The sequence below is a fragment of the Notolepis coatsorum genome, assembly GCF_963971535.1.
Source record: "Notolepis coatsorum genome assembly, chromosome: 10".
NCBI lineage: Eukaryota > Metazoa > Chordata > Actinopteri > Aulopiformes > Paralepididae > Notolepis > Notolepis coatsorum.
In genome coordinates, this window is record NC_140174.1 from 121574915 (window position 1) to 121581022 (window position 6108).

Consider the following 6108-nt stretch of genomic DNA (forward strand, 5'->3'; position numbering starts at 1 on the left):
GTAGTATCGCAATACTTTGCGTGGCGATACTGTATCGATACAGGGACGCCAAGTATCGATATTTAATTATTCATAAAAAAAAAATATTATTATATATGTTTTTTTTTTTTTTTTCTTTTTTTTTTTTTAACAAACACATAAACAAACATGACAACATAAAATTAGATATACAAGCATTAATTAACAGTACACATCCAATGAAATCACCATTTAGATAAATACAAGATATACCCCTAATACCTGCTATCTAATACCCTACACACATATGCTCTCGCTCGCTCCCCCCCCCGGACCCCCCATTGGATAATCCATCCATTATCGTTCGCTCCTAACCAGGCACTACCATTATATGCTAGCTTTTATTCTCTCCACCACTTCTAACCACATTGTCATTTTGGATTCATTGAGACCCAAAATTCTTGCTGTAGATATTTCTAGATAAATCACTTCGAGATATGTAAGAATCCAGACCTTCCGGCAATTTTTTTCCGGTTGAAACCATCGTGATGCTATCAGCTTTTTAGCCGCTGTGATACCAGACAAAACCAATCTCTTTAGCTGTATAGGTACTGCACACTCAAAAACATCATTCAGCAGTAATACAGAGGGGTGTACAGGTATATTCAGAGTTAAGAGATTTGATAATTGCTGGGTCACTTCTTTCCAGAATATCTTAACTGGTGGGCAGTCCCAGTACATGTGCATAAATGTCCCCTCATCGCCATTTGTACATAAGGAGCATTTGGAGTCTTGTTTAAGACCCATTCTGTTCAGTCTTATAGGAGTCAAGTATGTCCTATGAACAGTGATGCCACAGATTACTTGTAAAAGTAATCCGATTACTGATTACTGATTACTCCTTTAAAAAGTAATCCAAGTTACTTTACTGATTACTTGATTATCAGAGTAACTTAGTTACTTTGAAAGTAACTAGGTTACGAAGTCGTCGTCGTTCCCCCAACAGTTTTTTTTAAACGCTTTATTGAAAGTGCATAAATTGTTTTTAACTTGTTTCTCTGCACATAACGTAAATTGTTAAACTAGTGCTTCAGCTTCTTTACCATCAAGTATGGTAAAGCAACAGTCTATGATGCTCACAGCATTAGAGCAGCCAGCCAGTGGTTTTACAAAACCAGTGTATCCATTCACATCTAACAAATGCAGGCTGAACTATTCAATTATATCAACTGTAACTATTAAATTGTTTTTATAAATGTCTCTCTATAAACATACAATCAGTCTCTCTTTAACATGTAAATGAACTGTAAATCTGGCAAATAAGAGCTTTTGCTCTGCCACCATCAAATATACATTAATCAAAAGGGAAAGAAACAATCTCTCTCTTTTGCTGTTTGGCTGGTGGACCTCCGAGTCCTCCTGTACCTAGTCGAAGCATCGGCTAGTGTTGTGATTCCAGATGCTTTCAATGCAATTGGATGTGCTGTTTTTAGCGGTAGACAGTATTTTGTTTCCTCCGCATATGCATAGACGAGCGTTTTGGGGTGGAAGTCTGAACAGAAACCGCAAAAGTCTTCTTGCGGTTTCACTTTTAATTTTGCGTTTAGACAAGCGTTTTGGGGTGGAATTCTCAGACGAATGCAGACGAGGCTGTAACAACGGAGCCCTGCTGTCACACGATTGGCGCATATGTCACATGACGTGCTGTGAAGACCCGCCCTACTCTGCCTCTGATTCGCAGACTGTGGATGGGGAATGTGATTGGGCCAAAGCAGAGTCACTCACAGACAGAGTGTCCAGTCACGCCGCGGGACACATTCTTGTGTAACCCTTTCACTGCCACACTACGTCACTCCCAAATAAGAAAAACAGCTCAAAATGTATTTTTTACTGTCGAAAACGAAATAAAATACTGCATTCCGCCTGCATTATGAATTTATGATGAGATAGTAACGAAATAGTAACGCACAGCCACTTGGACAAGTAACTGCAATCAGATTACTGGCTTTTAAAGATTAACGCGTTAGATTACTATTTTCGGGGGAAAGTAATCAGATTACAATAACGCGTTACTTACCGGCATCACTGCCTATGAATATAGTTAAGATTGATTTGTTGATGGTCCGGGTTCCTTGATGCAAGTCGAACATTTGCCCAGGCTTCTTGCCAATCAAAATCTATTTCCAGGTCTGGTATATCCCTCCTCCAGACTGAGTCTAGGTTGAGGATTTCATACAAGGACATTAGTAATTGATGATAAAAATCTGAAACAAAACCTCTCGATGTCTCTCTTTCATAGAAGAATTTGTGGTATCTGTGGTGTACAATTGGTATCCTTAATGGAACACTGTGAGCCTTCAAACATAACAATAACTGTGCGTAAAAGTAATATGTGGAACTGGTGAGATAATTTTTTTAGCGTATTTCCTCATAACTACAAAATCCCTGTTTGTTGAAAACATTTCCTAATGTGTGTATGTCTTGCTTTTCCCATCTAGGGAATCTTATAGGTCGTTTTCCAATCAAGAGTGCATTGTTATTGAATAAGGGAGTATGATTATGCCATTTATGTGGGTTAGACCCCCTCTGCGTGCCCCCCTGTCTCCGGAGGTCTCGTAGTGGTGACCGGAGTGCCGGACGTCCCCCGATGATGTCGGGGAGTTCGCGACCCTCTCTGTGCCGCCCCCTATCTCCCTGTCTCCGGCTGACCGGAGTGTTGAACGTCCCGTGATTAAGATTTATTTGCATTTATCTTAAATTTTTTGGACCTTATGGTGTTCTTGTTCTGTTCTTGACTTATTGTTCTGTTTTCTTCTTGACTTGTTTAAAGAAGACCTGTACGGCCCATGGGGACATTAACGTGTGTTGTCGGGCCTTATAAATAAATTTGATTTGATTTGATTTGATTTAGAATATTTTTTTTGTGTTTCACGCCATATCCGGATCGCATGAGTAATAATGGGGCCAAATTTCAGTTCACATTGCTTAATTGATAATTTGGTGTATACTATGTCCTGCAGTCTATGTGGTGCTACTATATTTACTTCTAAATTTCTCCAGGATACTGATGCTTGGGGTTCAAACCAGGTTGTCAGTGGTCTTAAAGTGTACGCCTTAAAATAGTGGAAAAAATCTGGAAATGCCATACCTCCGTCGGCTTTGTTTCTCTGTGCGGTGGATCTTTTTATACGTGGTGGTTTGTTATTCCAAATAAATGTGTATGTGGAAGAGTGTAATTTTTTCCAGTAACCATCTGGAGGGGGTAACGGTAGCATTGAGCTGATGAAGTTGATTCTAGGTAAGACATCCATCTTAACTATTGAAACCCGTGCCTGTACTGAGTTTTAAAGTTTTGACCACCTGTCAAAGTCGTATTTGATTTTATTTTGGATTTCTATGTAATTGTGCTTCACTGTTTGGCTTATGGTAGGGAATACTTCAACTCCCAAACATCTAAAGTGTTTAACCATTGGTATTTCTCCTGGAAGGCGTATATTTTTTGCAGGGGCGTTAAGTGGAAGGAAAGCCGACTTTGGCCAATTTATCTTAAATCCCGATAGGTCGCCAAAGTCATCAATCAACTTGAGAAGATGAGGCATTGCAGTGTTAGGGTTTTGCATGAACAGTATTATGTCGTCCGCATATAAACTAATTTTGTGTTGTGTGCCCTTGATTACGATTGGTTCTATGAATTGGGATTGTCTTATATATTGTGCTAAAGGTTCTAATGATAAATCGAATAGTCCGGGACTAAGAGGGCAACCCTGTCTAGAAGAGCGTGATACCGGAAAGATTTCGGAGGTGATTATACTGGAGCCCTACCACTTTGCATTTCGGATATGGCCTTCCTGAGTTCCTCTAGTGTGATGGGTGTTTCTAACTGTTTAGCGTCATCCTCTGAAAGTTTGGGGAGGTTAATTTGATTAAGATATGTGTCCATTTAGTTTTGATCGAAGGTCGTTTCTGATTTATACAAGTTGGAGTAGAACTCTTTGAATGTCGCATTTATTTTTTTAGTGTCTGTTACAAGTCCTTGTTGTGCTTTAATGGTAGTTATATCTGCAAATTTTGCGTTAACTCTTAATCGCATAGCTAGTAGGTGACTTGGTTTGGAACCTTGAGAGTAATGCTGTTATATATATTTCTTTTTTTTTGTATAAGGAAGTTGCATTGTTCATTTCAATACCTGTAACGGTACAGTAGTCCACACACACACATGTGCATTCAGTTAAGTTGGAATATGACTGTAATACAAACAGTTCAGTTTGTCAGGTACATGCAACACAGATTACAGTGTTTACATCTGTCTGCTTGAGAAAATACCATGTTGTGCAATAAAAATGATTGAAGTGAGATGAACAGACTGAACTTTATTTTATTAGATAAAACATGTTGACAAAGTTTTACTTTGCAGTTGAAAAAAGGTAATAAATTAAATTTGATCAACAAAAAAATATATATCGCAATATTAATATCGCAATACTCAGCGTATCGCGATATATTTAGTATCGCGATACTATCGTATCGTGACGTAAGTATCGCGATAGTATCGTATTGTGAGGTCTCTGGCGATTCCCACCCCTAATAAGGATAGTAACATAGTATATAGATAGTGGTAAGGTACATGACAGTACGAAGGTTCGTTTTCTTTTTTCTTTTTATTATTACTATTATTATTATATTATTATTTAGTTAAATCAATGAGCCATCGACACAGTCAGTGTGGTAACATTATTATTACATCCAAGATTGATATACGGCTGGCTAGGCAGTTGGTAGTCATAGTCTTGTCTTATAAAATAAATAAACAATCAGCAATGTCTCGCTTGATGAATGGCCAGCAGTAACCTAACAGTACTGCTGCTCCTTAAAAAAATGTATTGATTGAAATTTGTATTAACAGATTGCAGAATGGGTACAATACAGTACAGCTCAATACACACAATTGTTAAGGGGATGCAGACCAGAGAAAGACTTTCGTCTTGTTTACATCAGGGTCCCCCATTTTCAATTCATCAAGACATTTTTGACATACAAGTATACAGTACTGTATAAGAGACATAGATCATAAGAAACAGAAATATATACATTTGAAGGGGAAGAAACTGTACATGGGGGGGGGGGGGGGGGGGGGGGTGTACATTTACAGGGGCCAGTTTTTTATTGCAGCCTCCCGTAGGTGCGGTTTTGAATGTGGCTAGGGATTCACATTATTTTACGGCTGTGGGTAGGGCGTTCCACATTGTTGTGGCATAATTGCGAAACGTGTTTAGTCCCTTGTTTGAGCTGAATCTGGGTTGAACATGATTTGTGGAACTCCCTCTAGTGTTGTGGTCGTGGTATTCACTGACCTTTGGGAGTATTTTGACATGTACATGGGTACCTTAGTGGTGTGGTGTATCTTGTAGACCAGGCCCATTGCAAGTTGCTGTACTCTGTCCTCTACTCTAAGCCATCCTAGGTTGTCAAAGTGGGCAGGGGTGAGGTGGGTTCTAGGAATAAGGTCAAGTAGTAGTCTCACCAGTTTGTTTTGTGATGTTTGTAATTTTGTTTTTAGTGCCTTTGAGGTGCTTTGGTACCATGAGGTGCAAGCATAGTCGTAGTACCCTTGAATGAGTGCTCCTGCCAGAGTCTTCAGGGTATTCTTGTTTACCAGAGAGGAGATCCGGTACAATAATCTTGTTCGTTGGTTGACTTTTTTTATTACATTGGATGCCATTTTGTCACAGGAAAGATTTGCCTCTAGGATGGAACCCAGTATGTAATTTCATCTTTCCTTGTGACAATATTGTCACCCACTGCTGAGTTGTTATTTGATCCAAGAGAGAGAGAGAACTCACACACAAATTAGGCCCTACCTAATTCTAATACCTAATAAACGACCTAATACGAAATGCAGATGCCTTGTCATTTCAGTACAGATTTTTTATACCCCAAAATGTATAAAGGGTTAAGGTAGACTAGTTAGTTGAACCGAAGTCTGCTATTATGGATCATGTGCCATAGACTGTATATACATGGCAACAGACGTTAAATAAATGATTGGTCCAAGTGGGAAGACAATATCTTGGTTATTGTTATCCTACCTTTAAAATCGATATGGTGATCCTTGTTCTTTTTTTTCTCAATATACTCCTGAACTGGTTTTCT

At 38.9% G+C, this 6108-nt stretch overlaps 1 protein-coding gene across 1 annotated transcript in view; it reads right to left on the reverse strand.

Annotated features, from left to right (window-relative positions):
* Positions 1 to 6108, reverse strand: part of ptch1 (patched 1) — a 114521-nt gene that overhangs the window by 31820 nt on the left and 76593 nt on the right. The gene's annotated exons all lie outside the window — the stretch shown is intronic.